Genomic DNA, 15,141 nt, shown 5'->3' with positions numbered 1-15,141 from the left:
TTTTATGCTTGAAACAGAATAGTACACTTAACAGCACTTTCCTGGAAGAAGTAGAGAAACTTAAATCTAAGCTACATGAGAGAAGGTACCCCCAAAAAAATAGTAAGGAGAGTCTTTAAGAGGTCTATTAATAATAACAGGAAGCATTACCTGAATACTGTCCTAAATCAACAGCAAACGCTGAAATAGTATTTTTGAGCACGTTTTGCTCCAAATCTAACCTAATAACGAAGATAATTAGGACAAATTGGCATATCCTGACAGGAGGTGTCCATTGAAATTTCCTGTATGTGCATACAAGAGAGCACCGAATCTGAAAGAGTTACTAACAAAAAATGACATTGCTTTAAAAACGAATACACAGAAAAGTGTTACTAAATCATGTGGCCTCCCTACTTTGACTGGACACTCACCATGCAGTCAATGTTTGTTTGTTTGTTTGTTTGTTTACCCAACGGACTAAAGAGGTGGACCTAGGATTAACTAGACAGTGGGTCCAGACTCAGTTTACCAACTGCAATTCAGCGAACGTGGTTTAGGCAATCTGATGTCAGTGTCCAAAACTATACATAGGGATGACAGAGGCGAAATATTTAACACCGGATTAGCGAACACAGAAGCTGTATAAAGAAGAAAATCCTTACAGCACCACTGGTGAACTATTTTATTATGATGGAACCTGATGTAGAAGAATTGAAATGGACTATTCTATGGCAACTTGAGAAAACAAAAAACAGTGAAGCTAACAACCAAAAACTTTTTTTCAAAGAACAATAGCTTATTTTTTTGACTAAGGCATATGAATTAGGGATGAATGAAAAAGTCAATTGGAAGCACAGTATTTAAATATATCCGAATACTGTTTTTTTTTTCAGATTGTGGTTTACCAGGTTACATGCTTTATGTATGACAGACCAGTGTTTTCCGAGCATACACAGTCTGGTTAGTTAAACTTGTAGATCAACGGCTTAGCTTTTTATTAGACTGAAATCCCTATTTGTCCAACATCCTTCTGGTACACATAGCAGGAAGCAATTTAGGCATCTTTAGTGATATTTTGGATTTGTACGAGAAATGTCAAGGAAGCTACTTTGTGAAAAAGGACTTACTATTGGTCCTTGCAGACTCTGCGGGCAAAGTTCTAATTAGGAAGCTACGTCAGGCAAGAGGCGTGGCTAATCGTGAGTAATTCGAGTATGTGGACTGTGTCACATGATTGACGTGAGTGTTTGTGCCACCGTGGACTTCCGCAAAAAGGTTTAGATAAGATCGTAGATGCAAGACCATAGATGGGAACTGGACGTGCTGTTGGAAACGGAGCTCTAACGAGTTATGGGAAGTCTGATGAATTGGTAAGTCACTTTCCTCGTGGTGCGTGCGACTGGTACTAGTACTGGGGTGGGTCCTGCCAGATATTACATGCTGTTGCTGTTGATAGGCTTCACAATTACGCATCTGTGTCTTTCAGATGGTAGTTGTTTGACTTACGATCATGCATTCAGGCTCACACCAAGACTTTGGGAATGTCCGTCAGAAGCGTGATACGTGAACATTGGGACACGCCATCAAGATCTAACTGAAGGTACAAGTTCACATATCTAGAATTCGATGTTAATATGTATATGTAACCGGGACAGAATAGCCCCTTTCTCGAGGAGAAGTCACGTGATGACCGTAGATGAAGTATTGGAAAGTTTTTTTATGCATTGGGTGCAACACTTGCCATCTTGTTTGAGCGTATGGATATTTCAAGCACTTTGCTGCTTTCTGCTATCATTACACATGTGATAGTAATTCTTGTGTGGCACTCACACCACATTAGCTCCATGTCATGGAGCGCAGCACACCGATTCAGCTCTTTCTTGTGTTCCCCTCTTTTTGAACAGTGTGACAACCGTCCATTGACTCTCCCCCGTTACCGAGTTCAAGACTAATTTAGAATTCTTGAAACTTATGGTAAATCCTACATAGGTAAATGATAACCTAGTAAGATGAACAGTATGCAAAAGCAGATCACATTCTCATCACTGTTCCCTTTTCTCTCCTATGTTCTTCCTCTTTCTTGTATCAATCTGTGATAAGTTTGGAAATTGAATTTTGAATCAACTCCAGACTGGCTACACACCTATGGGGGTATAACATTCTAACACCATTGTAGTTGAATATATGTTGACAGGGCACTAATGGTCCCCTGAAGAAGTTCATGATAACAAGTTTGATGAAAACAATGAATGAAACATGTTGGGTTTAGTGAGGTACCAGAAATAATATTGGTATCAAGTAATAGCATATTTATTTTATGTGTTCACCTTGGTAACTTGAATAAGGGTAGATACAACTGAGACTGAACCACTAAGGAAAACCTGTGATTAATTCCTGAAGCAAGGACCCCGAGGTGCTACAAACCATTGTGTTGCTTTGCACATTGTTTTGACTTGTCCTTTACAAATATGACTTATAGCTTTGTATAGGCAGGGTGTTTTTTTAGGATTTTGGAGGGTTTATTAGGGTACTTTCTTTTAGGCATTGTTTAAAAAAATTGTACTGTGGTTTTTAGAAATGTGCACAAGGTTTTACACCTTTTTTATTCTGATGTATGTTTTCTGATATGTATGAAATGACTCTGATTATATTATTGTGATTTGTTAATAAAATTGATTAATATTATCCTTGAACCCTGACTCGGTACCTATTTGGTACATGGACCGAGTTATTTAGTAAGTTGGTAGAAGTCTAAGGAGAGAGAGGATTGGATTCCTTGGTTATTTATTATCTATAGTGCATTGGTTGGAGAAGAATCCAGTAGTCAGTAAATCGCTCTAGTAGACTCTGGTTATATGGTTTTGGGCAGTCCTGACCCAGTCAGATGCGAACGGTGACATCCGGTGGATCTCATACGCGAGTAAGGCACTCTCAGAAACGGAACAGCGATACTCCCAAATTGAGAGAGAGGCCCTGGCAGTCCTGTGGGGAGGTTGACATTTACGTCTATATGTGCTGCGATGGCCGGTCACCGTGGTAACTGACCACAAGCCCCTGCTGCCAATCATGACCGGTTCGTCGTCCAAGCCTCCAGTCCACATCGAGACGTGGATGCTGGCGCTACTTGAATATGGAGTCTCTTTGGTGTACCGGTCAGGCAGCAATAAGGTGGCCAACTATTTGTCCAGACACCCTAGGTGCGAGCCAGATGGACACGGAAACATCAGTGCAGATGAAGCAGATAAAAATGTGTGGCCAGCGGTAGAGGTGGCAACCCCAAACCCGGTGCCTATCCACGAACTGGAACATGCTGCGGCCGAGGATGAGTGTTTTAACACCTTGAAGGTGGTCCTTCAGCAGGGTTCATGGAGGTCAGTCGTGGACACGCTGGCTCAGAGGACCCAGGAGGTAAGATCGGCATTGGAACAGCTATGGAGGGTCAAGGATGAATTGGGTTTTGTAGAGTCGGACTGTTATTCCAGGGGGACCGCATAGTAATACCAAGGTGCAAGGTCCCCCAAGTTATAGAGCTGGCACACCAGGGCCATCATGGCATTGCCAAAACCAAGGCCCACCTGCGACAGAAGGTATGGTTCCCAGACATTGAGAGATGGGTGGAGCAGTTTGTCTCTGCCTGTGTGTGATGCCAGGTGGTGTGCCTAGTACAGAAGGAGCCCCTGATTGAGACCATGCCAAGAGGAACGAGGCCCTGGGAAAATGTCCATGCCATCTTCGGGGCCACAGGCCGGGACAATAATTTCCTGCTGGTCATCGATAAATGTATCTGGAGGTCGAGTTCATTGACTCGATCTCATTTGACAAGGTGGCTGTGGCCCTAGAGAAGATCTTTGCACCCATGGCCTGCCTCAGACCTTGTGTTCCTGATAATTGACCACCAATCCAGGCTGGCAGTTTCACCCAGCTGATGGAGGAGTATGGGATACGACATCACAAGATCACACCGGTCTGGCCCCATGCGAAAGACGAAGCAGAAAGATTCATGAGGACGTTAAATAAGGTGTTTTGCATCACCCACGGTCAAGGTCACTGCCTGCAGAGAGGTGTGTATCAGTTTTTAAGAGAGTACAGGGCAACCCTGCATGCATCCACAGGAGTATCACCAGCAGCAGCCATGTTTCGGCTATGTCTGAGGTGTCTGATTGTGGAAGTACATGAGAGAGAACCAGCAGTCATTGACAACGCTCAAGTAAAATGGGTGAGGAGTCTCAGGACAGAAGGGAAGAACATCAGGGGAGTACACCGGCCCCAGCAGCTACCTCTGGGAGATGAAGTTCTTGTGAAGAACCGGCACCCTCAAGGCAAGCTGTCACTAACCTATGAGCATGGTCCAATGGACTTGGTGGTGGTACGCGGCTCAATGGCGGCAGCTTCTGACAGAACTGCCACTGTCACCCGCAATGCAAACTTCTTCAAGAAGATTGGAGAGACCAGTCCAGAGGTGATGCAAAGAAGGGACTGTAGTGATGTACCAAACGAGGGCGGTGGCCTGGCCCATCTGCTGAGTTTGCAAGGTCTGAGGGGCCACAGGTGAGGAGGGCCTGATCCGGGAGGTGGGCAGGAGGTATCCACAAAGGGTCAGGAGTGGGAAGCCTGCCCATCTCAATGACTATGTTTTGTACCCCTGAACAGTTGGGCCCAGCCCATGGACTGAAAAGTGACTGATGGGTTTGAGGTGGTATGTGATTAAAGGGGTGTTCATTTTGGGTACATTGTATTGAAGTGTGTGTAGTTTACCTCTTTTGCTGTTTTGATATGAAAAAGGAGTTTGATGGCTGTCTCTTTAAGGGCACACAAACGCGGCGTAGTGACGTAACTGTGCTGCATGCCCTTTAAATAAAGGGGGCGTTCCATGGCCACGTCAGAGCGAACATGGAGCCCGGACCAAGAACATGCATCACGTGTGTGCTCTGTGAAGTGGGGGACACACGGGGGGCACGAGGGAAACCGTGCACTCACAACAGCCACTAAGTCGAAACTGCATTAATTCTGTAAATATTCCCGAGGTATGAAGTGAACAAACCCTGGGGCCAGTTAACAAAGACGTTACCCCATCACAAGAGCAGTAACTCACATTCCTGCTAATCTTCCCCTTTTGGGAAAGTTCCAATGGTCCAACCTCATTCTGGAGGTTCTTGTCTTGAACTATTTGACAGGATAGAGGCATTGATTTGTGTAGGATGGGGTCTCAGACATCTCTCAATAGGTTTATAATGCTTGGATTGGTATGTGACTAGAGCAGGGCTCAAGTCGAGGGTATGCGTGGGTGTACGGTGTCTCCACCCCCAGTTTTTTCAGAGGCTGGACGCCATCTGATAGGGTATTTTAGAGGCTGTGTTTAAAAAAAGACGCTTTGGCTGTCTTTTTCGAAATTATGATTTTAAGCATGAACTCAAAACACAGTCACCCAGTTCAGCAGGCTGGCCCTTCACCACTAGACATATAACCTAGTGAAAAACAACAAACAACTACAGGTGAAATGTCACATTTCGGGACTGCACTCTTCACAGAAAACATTGGAATTGATTTTGGGGTTTAAAACGTGCACACTTTTTAACATTTTCATAGCCTATTGGAAGAAAATATCCTCTCTTGGTTTTATTATATTTGTTGATTTTATGAAAGACAAATGCTCATTTGTCCTGTGCAATTTGTAAGGTTATGCAAAGCCAGTTGAAAGAAATGTGCATGTTTCACTGCAGCATGCCGATGTCTGGTGATGTCACAGCCCATCGCATATGTTAATGAGTCCACCCCACATTTATTTTAGGACTTGACCCCTGACTCATGGTAATGGAGGGGGTGGAGTGGAGAACCTGTGATCGGTATGGTGTGCAGGGAGCGCTGTTGTGGTTGTGTTGCACAAGGAAGGGCAGCCTGGGAAGAAGGGAGCACCTATGTGCATGAGCATTGTCTCAGGGATGTAGTCCATCTCTAAACACAGATGTAATGGAGTGGAGAGGGATTGATGTAGGGCTTATTAGGTAATGAGTGGACGTGTTGTCTGTATCAGGTTGTCAGAGGGGTGCAGGTTGTGCATGTCTTCTCTGCCACTATATAGGTGGTTGGGTGATTGATTATGATCCCTGGGTTTATGCGTGCATGTGTTGATGAGTTTGCTTAATTTGCAATATAAGTCCTTTCTTAATGTTTACTATTCCTACAAGAAAGCTTCATGAGATGGCAGCCATCAGCTAACATGCAGTTCTTCAGTGTTTCCATACAAGGACGCAGACTTTTCAATCCTTTGTGAAATGGATATTTGGATAGGTTAGCACCTATACATAACATTTAGTTTGCATGATCGAAACCATAACATTTGTAATTTCATTGTTAATTATTGTTATACTCAGGTTATAATAATGGTTAGCTAATCAACCTATGTACTTTTTAAAACTTTTGCAGCATTTACATACATGAAGATTTGCCAACAGTGAATTTAAATGAAGTTCTGCAATCAATAGGAGCAACACATATGTTTAAACAAGAGAGAATTAGGGTGTGACAGAATGCCATAATCAAGGGTGTGCAAATCTGAGCTTTTATATGTTATGTTATAGGAATTTGTAGAGCGTGGCGTTCACCTGATGGCATCTTGGCATTGACCAGAATGGGGAGCCGAAAGGGAACAAACAAAGTAGCCGAAAGATTAGAAAAGATAGGTTTTAATGCATGATGAGAAGAAAAATTATCCTCCCTTTCGCGTAAAACCTCAGGTAAGGCGTTCCAAGCTTTTGATGCATCCACAGAGAAGGCAAGTCCACCAACACGGGAGAGCTTTGTTCGGGGAACTTGGATGGTCACTGAGCTTTGAGAGTGGAGTGCTCTAGATGGAGTATACGGGCTAAATTTTGCCTGAAGATATACATCCACCTGTTTGTAGAAGCTTTATGTACAATACAGAGAGACTTGAACAACACCCTATTAACTGCAAGCCAGGGCAGTTGACGAAGAATAGGAGACATGTGCACAGCATAGGGAAGGTTGGTGAGAGCTCTAGCAGCCATGTTTTGTAGTAACTGAAGCCGGCCGAATAGGGACCCTCCCCCACTTGCCCCATCGTATACGTTGTAACAGAGTAAAGGTGGAAGAACGGCGAGGACGGGACGGTCGAGCCGGGATCAAGAAGTGTACAGGGCGCCCTGTAGAAGTGAGGAGAGATTCCTTCTGCAGATCTGCACACATCTGATCCCTGATCGACGTACCGGGCCAGAAGGCAAAGGAGGCGAGGGTCCCAAGACGAGGCAGAAGCCAGAGAAGCGCAGACACGACGTGGGGAGGGGTTGCATTAGAACAGGCGACTTATTTTATCAGGTGAGTTGCGTGGATAAAAGCAGTAGATATCTATTCGCGTTCACTCTAGGAGGTCGATCATTCACATTCACACGCATTCCACAAGGATATACAGAAAGCCCAAGCATTTACAGCGGAGCGCTAAAAGAGCAGCTAGACATGCTAGAACTACCCGAAGGTTGCGTACTCTTGCAGTACATAGATGACTTGTTATTAGTTGCTGACACGAAAGAGATCTGCAAAGAAAGTACTGTATTACTCTTGACACATTTAGTGACCCATGGTCATAAGGCAAGTTTGAAGAAATTCCAGTATAATCAAAAGGAGGTGTCTTATTTGGGATACCTACTTTCGAAAGAAGGGAGAAGATTAACACCAGAGCGCATAGAAAGTATTTCTAGTATGCCTATTCCAAAAACTCAAAAAGGAGTGAGAGCTGTAATAGGCTTTGCCTCTTATTGTCGGCAGTGGATCAGTAATTTTGCGTTGATTGTGAAGCCGATGATAAAATTGACTAAAAAGGATGCAGAGATGCCTTTGCAGTGGGATGAGGAATGTCAGAAAGCGTTTGAGCAATTGAAAGTTTCATTGTGTGCTGTGCCAGTTTAAGGCACTCCCAACTATAAAAAGATCTTCAGACTATTTGTGAGTGTTACGCTCACCTGGTTCCCACGGGGGCGTCGACCGGAACTGGGCCGCTGTTGTTTCCACCAGCGTGACGTGTAGCGCCGAGATGACTGACTGGACTGGCCCGCTCAGCCTAGTTCCTCTGGCTCGCAGGAATATTCTGCAAAGGAGAAGGGGAATTAACCACCCGAGGAATTGAGTGTCAACCCACCTTCCCCACTCCCGTTGTCTTCCCACAGATCACTCTTGATGTCCCCTCCTTAGTCTCACCTGATGGTTTGGAAGGATGAGCTCTCCATCCTGCGTCGATCACAGGGGCGCGTTGATGACCAGTTACTTCACTGGCGTAGAGGAATTGGTGAGTTCCAGTATTGACTCTAAAGTCCAATTGTTCATAAGAGTTCAAATGTCTGATCTTCACTCTGTCCGATTCCTTGCAGGTTGCCGATTAATCCACTCGAAGATTTCCAAATGGCAATTGGTAAGATTCAGGTAAGTCTATTGTGGTTTTCCCCTTAGGGGCCGGGGTACGGCGATGAAGCAGAGTTGGCTGCGCCGACCCGAGATGAGGTGAGTACCCCCCGTGGTAAATCAGGTAAGCCCTTGGGGGTAGCTTGTATAGCCTTAGAGAGTCCCCTTGCTCACCTTGCTGTCTTTGTCTCCTTAGGTGTCGGAAGGCGGCCGCGAGATGGAGAGAGCGTGATGGAATACTGAAGTACCGCCAAGCAGGTGAGTTCAGCGTGGCGCCGTAGGGGTGAGAAGCGATGCTTCAAAGACTTCTGTCTTTCAGCTCTGTGGCGAGTTGGATCAGGATTCAGGTAAGGATTAAAGTTAAAACTCCTGTTCTAACCTTTATCCTTCTTTTCTTCTTGTTTCAGGAGTCCCAGGACTGAAGCGGGCGTGGCTGAAGACTGGAGCTGCTGAAAACACGGTGAGCGTTACGCTGCAACAAGCAGAATAATGCGAAGCATGTGTGGCTGTCCGGGCGTGGTTTAAATAGCCTTGGAAGAAGTTCCAGGTAAGTATTCTTCCACAGCCCCACCCAAGTAACAAAATAGTCCCTTCAGTAAAATAGTCCCTCCTAAGCCTCATTTGGCTTGAGTCTTCATGCAGCATGGTCTGTCTCAGGTGAGTATGCAGCATGGTCTGCTTCAGGTAAGTTATCAATAATGAGCCTGGCGCCCTGGCGCCAGGACTGACTTTATCTTTATGAGCCTGGCGCCATAGGCGCCAGGACTGCACCCAAACAGCCCCTAACTGGGGCTTTTGGGCATGCTCCAAGTGGCATGATGCCTGTTTCCGGGTCTGCTGGGCCTGGTCTGGTCTTCCGGGGGCAGGCATCATAACAGTGAGTGAGAGTGAAGGATGTGCATTGGCGGTTTTGACACAGGAACAAGGTGGAAGAAATAGGCTGTGCGGCTATTTTTTTTGCACGTTGGACCCTGTAGTGCACGCACTACCACGATGTTTGCGATCCATCGCAGAGGCTGCTGCGTCAGTGAAACAAACGGAAGGAATGGTATTGGGGCACACTTTAATTCTGATGGTGCCACATGCTATAGATGTTCTATTAAATAGGACACAGACACAAACCTCACCTCACCTATACTGACAATATATGAGCGCATCTTGTTTGCACCCCACATCCAAATTATGATGTGTAGCGCATTGAATTCTGCAGAATGAATGCCACTGCCCATAGCAGAAATTGGTGACAATGAATCACCACCCTATGATTGTTTTATTATCACTGAAGAAGAAACAAAGGGAAGGATTGATTTGAGCGATATCCCACAAAAAGAGCCAAATGGGGAGTTATTTTGCGATGGCTCTTGTTTTAAATTACCTGATGGCACATCAACGGCTGCATATAGCACTGACCCAAGCCTATGAACTCTCGGAGAATCTAAACGTAAATATTTATACTGACAGCCAGTACACCTTTGGCGTGGTTCACAATTTTGGCCGACTTTGGGTTGAGAGGGGTTTCTTGACATCACATGGAGCCAGGATTTAGCATGGGCCTTTGATTGTGCGATTGCTGTCTGCGCTCACGTTTCCAAAGTGCCTAGCTATTTTGAAGTGCGAGGCGCATAAGAAAGTAACATGCAGAGTGGGAGAGGGAAAAGCATTTGCAGACAGGATTGTGAAGCAAACAGCCACAGATTTGGGGAATAAAATGATGACAGTACAGACTGAGGAAGTACCTTGTATGACAGAGAATGGAGTTGCCACAGTCAAAGAAATGCAGGCTGAGGCCACGACCGAAGAGACTCGGGGGTGGGCTGAGGGCTCTGCTGAGTTAGATTTGGAAGGATGTTGGGTGGACAAGGAAACAAAGAACTGGATGTTGCCAAATTGTTACGTAACTGCAATGGTTATAATGGTGCATAGCCCTACCCACATTTGCGCAAAGAAAATGGTACAGCATTTATCCACAGTATGGAAGAATGAGCACATAAAAAAGAATGCAGAAAGGCTAGTGCAGAATTGTATCACGTGCCTGCAACACAATGTAGGGAAGGGAACCGTGACTCCATCAGGTAGTTTCGGCCCACCCTCTATGCCCTCTATGCCGTTTGAGGTGGTCCATTTTGATTTCATAGAAATGGAAAGGTGCCAGAACTACAAGTACGTGTTAGTGGAAATCTGTGCATTCATCAAGTGGGTGGAGGCATATCTCTTAAAATACTGTACTGCCATGTCCACAGCAAAAGTAATGCTGAAGGAGTATTTCTCCCGGTTTGGGTTGCGCCGTGTCCTGTGGTCAGACAACGGCCCCTACTTTGTGGGCGCAGTAGTGCTACAGATCTGTGCAGGACTGCAAATAGAGAAGCGATTCCACAGTTCGAGGCATCCCAGTTCTGCCAGGCTTGTGGAGAAACACAACGGAATCCTGAAGTCAAAGATAGCGAAAATTTGCGCTGGGAGCATGTTGAGTTGGATGGATGCATTACCCCTAGCGCTGTTGTGTATGCGCACGTCTGTGCAGGCGAAGACTGGGCTCTCCCCCTATGAGATTATAATGGGGAGACCAGCAAATGTATGGTGCGCCCCGCAGCCCAAAAGATTATGTGAGGTCGAGCATCCTATGTTAAGCACTTACTGTGGACTTTTAATACAAAAGTTGCATTTGATTAATCCACAGGTGCAGGAGGCGTTGCTGATGTGATATACAGGACCAGGGCACAAACTGGAGCCTGGGAGCTGGGTGCTAATCAAAAACTTTGAACGGAAGACAGCATTAGCACCCAGGTGGCGCGGCCCCTATCAAGTACTTTTGGCAACACAGACGGCCATCCGAGTGGACGGACGGAAGGCATGGATTCATGCGACACATGCCAAAAGATTCCCAGGACTGCTGACAACTTCCGATGACCAGAGAAAGGAAACGGTCTCGGAAACGAAAGAAACTGTTGCAAGTGAAGTGCCACATCATCAGTCTGAGCGCGAAGTGAAAGTTGAAACAATGTGCAAACGGAAGTGAAAATCAAAGCAGAGTCTGAGGAGGCTGCCAGTAAGGGGGAATGGCGGAAAGTGCCTCAACGTTGCTTAGCGGAACCAACATCACTGCCGAGCGACACAAACCCTGCATTGCAAACACGAGCAGAAACAACGCGTGCACCCCTTTGGCGCCCACCAGTTCTCGCGAATGCACCAAAGCCAGAGAAAGAAACTACATCATTGCCACAACGCCCATCGCTGCCCATCTTTGTGCCACAGGCTGACACTGAGCTTCACGGATCATACAATAGCAGGAGTGAATCGATATAATCTGTGGCCTCGACAGGCAAAGTGATCCACAGATCTTTGGTGCTTTTCATTTTGGCCTTTGGTTCTACTCACGGACAGAGTGGGAAGCAGGGGCGTAGAGGAGAGAAGTGTGAGAATTGTGCAAGTGGGACAATTCAAGACTCACGGCTCCTCGGTGCGCTTATAAAAGTACATGTGTCAGGAGCCAGAGCAGGACAAGCTGGACACACATAAGTACTAAGGCTGATAGAGTACATGTGTCCTAAGACAGAGCAGGACAAGCTGGATGCACATAGTACTCTATCAATAAAGAACTGTTCAGAAATCGTCTGAGCAGTGGGAGAAAGAACAACCAATCTTGCTCGGGAGTGGATAAATGATCCAGGCTGTGAAAAGGCTGGCAGAATTGAACTGTGACATTTTTCGTTTAACTTTTCTGGCATCAAGAACGTGAGACATTCACGACGAACTTTGCAAGCAAGAAGAAGGACGATGAAAAACAAGTCAAGACCGGTTTCAGCCTCCTCCTGCACCCCTGCTGAAAAGATAATAGATTTAGAGACTGTAAATTTAGGAAAATACCATGGTAAAAAGAATAAGGTACTGATTTGGACATTGGTCCTGTGTTTCTTAAGTATGATAGTACCAACAATAACAGCTATTACACTATGGTTCCTGGAGTACGTACACCCATTAGAAACACTTTTACCAAAAGCAGCTACTGAAAGCCTGGTTCATGTAATCACTGGTACTTTACCCCCAATGGAAGAAAGACATAGAGAAGGTTAGGGCAACAATACATTGTTGCTCATCATGAACATGACCCATGCGGTTTTAAAGAAAAAAGATTGCTGGGTTTGCGCCCATGTACCACAGCACGGTGGGAAAGGGATAGGCTGGCATGCACAACCATTGACATTGATTTATTCCTGTAAAGTAACGTTAAGTGCGATGTTCTTTGGGAAATGAAACAAGAGCAGTACAGGTCAGCTAGATGAGACCAATATGAATGCATTTGAGGAAGTAATCATGAGACCTGTGGGTTGTTCCATATTCCAAAAAGCTTGCGTGTTTGCACTAGAACCCGTGAGAAAGAATACACAAAAAATAACAAGACTAGATAGATTACATAGGCAGAATAGACCACCCCGCCAGCAGAAAGAACATCAGTAATGACATTTCGATGAGGGATGAATGGAACAAAGATGCTGTGCCCCCTGCCTATACAGTGGATCACAGCCCCAAAACTGCTCCCCTATGTCTACAGAAAAAGGGTTCCTATAAAGTAGAAACGTTTAGCAACTGCCTCAACACAGTGGTTTTAAAACATGAAATAGAACCCGTGTACGTGGGAGACCCTTTTTATGTTATATGTGGAGAAAAAGCATATCCATGGTTACCTAGGAACTGGGGAGGTACATGCTACCTAGGTCTACTGTTTCCAGGAGTGTCCCTCTTGGAAACAGCAGAAGTAGCTAGATGAACAAAAAGTAGAACTCAAAGGAGTAGTGAGGATGGAATGATAGCAATGGATATAGCCAAATCATTTATACCGTTCTTGTCCCAAATAGAAAATTCTTACAATATAAGAAAACTGTCTGGAATATTACAAAAAACAATAGATTCCACAACAGATATTTTATTGAATATGACGTTAGAAGAAAAAGGAATAAGACTGATGGCACTCCAAAACAGGATGGCTCTCGATCTAATATTAGTTGATCGTGGGGGAGTTTGCAAGCTCGTAAAAACTGCATGCTTTGTGTATATAGATGACTACTCCCCTACGATATTTAAAGCGATCCGGAAATTACATGCCATAAGTTCCAAACTCTCTACTGAAGCAGGGGGTTGGGGGATAGAATACTGGTTATGGGGATTATTGCAGTCTTGGGGATGGAAGTTAATTTCGATACTAATGATGGTACTTCAGATCGGCAAGTTGTGCCAAATAGAGGGCATTGCAGTAGTCAATGCCGCTCATTACCAAAGAAGAGACTACGGGAGCATGAAAATGTGCAGGGATATAAGGAACAACCTTACGGAGGGACATCAGCTTAAAATGACCAGATTTGCAGATATCTGATATCTGGTCGGACATTGAAAATGTGTTAGAAATCTTAACACCTAGATCCTTCACCGAGGACACAGGAGAAGGAAAATGTGCCCTAACTAGATGGCCAAAACTCAGAGGTCCAGTACCGTGAGCGATCCAGTGTACCCACAACCAGTACCTCAGTTTTATCAGCATTTAACTTCAGCCAATTCCTTGACATCCATTCACCCACATCCTCCAAGTAGCCCATAAGGCGAGCAGCAGTATCGCAGCAGGAGAGATCGAGCCGAAGGAGCATCTCTGTGTCATCGGCGTAGGAGTAGCATAGGAACCCATTGGGCTGGATGATACCAAGAAGAGGCTGAATGTAAACATGGAAAATAATAGGGGCTACTGCTGAACCTTGAGGGACTCTGCACGACAGAGGGGTAGGTTTGGATTTGAAAGGGGGCAAGGAGAGAACGATTGGGATCGTTCTGAGAGGACGAGGTGAAACACTTGAGCACTGTGCCAGATAGGCCAGCAAAGGAGAATATATGCAAAATGATAAAAGTTTTCCTTCTCAGAAAGTGGGTTCTGCTAAACAGGCCCTGCCTCGAATAGTCCAAGCTTAAAAGTGTAGTTTGTGCATGTGCACATTGCTGGGCACTGTATATTGAGACAACAGCAGCTGCCATGTGGTTTGTCAACATGACAGACACAGAGTAGCATGTGTCTTCCTAACCTGCCTCAATCAAAATTCATTCCAACAGCCCTATGCTGCCTTTAGAAATACTGGCACACCATGTTCAAAATACCTTTAACTGCATTTATAACTAGCTGTGGATAATTATAAATCTAAAGCTACATTAGTTTGATAGAGTGGTAGATGAGGACATACAATTAAAACTCCTGAATTACAATCTGATGTCATTTATTATTTCTACTTGGTTTACAGTTAACCTGCAGGGCAAAGCCATTTTGTTTATTGTGTATTGTATGTGGACTGTTCTTTCACCCAGAATACATGGTAGGCCTTGCCCAGTATGTTCTTTGTTCTCTTCTGGGAAACTATGGCACCTTTCACAGAGGAACAGGACCTACCACCTCTAAGGGTGAAATGAAGGTCAAGGATCTTCAAAGGGGCCTTTGCAACCCAATGGGCAAGTCACACCACAGAGCTAATTACTGGAGTCCATTTGATCACCTACAGACAGATGATAGCGGAAAGGACACTGTAGCTGTAGAGGACCTTTACTCTGGGGAAGGGGCCCGCCATCTTGGTTTGGTCATGCTCTCACTTCCTTCCAGAGAACACCCTTAACTTTCTACAGACAAGGCACACTGGGAGCTGACATTCAGAAGGAATTACCCCCCATTTCAACAGCAAGTATTGGCCCATTACAGGAGGTTTTGAATGCACCAATCCATTC

This window comes from Ambystoma mexicanum, chromosome 5p (assembly GCF_040938575.1).
Source record: "Ambystoma mexicanum isolate Mex_15411 chromosome 5p, UKY_AmexF1_1, whole genome shotgun sequence".
Taxonomy (NCBI): Eukaryota; Metazoa; Chordata; class Amphibia; order Caudata; family Ambystomatidae; genus Ambystoma; species Ambystoma mexicanum.
The sequence above is the reverse complement of the archived record's forward strand: the minus strand, read 5'-3'. Positions refer to the sequence as shown.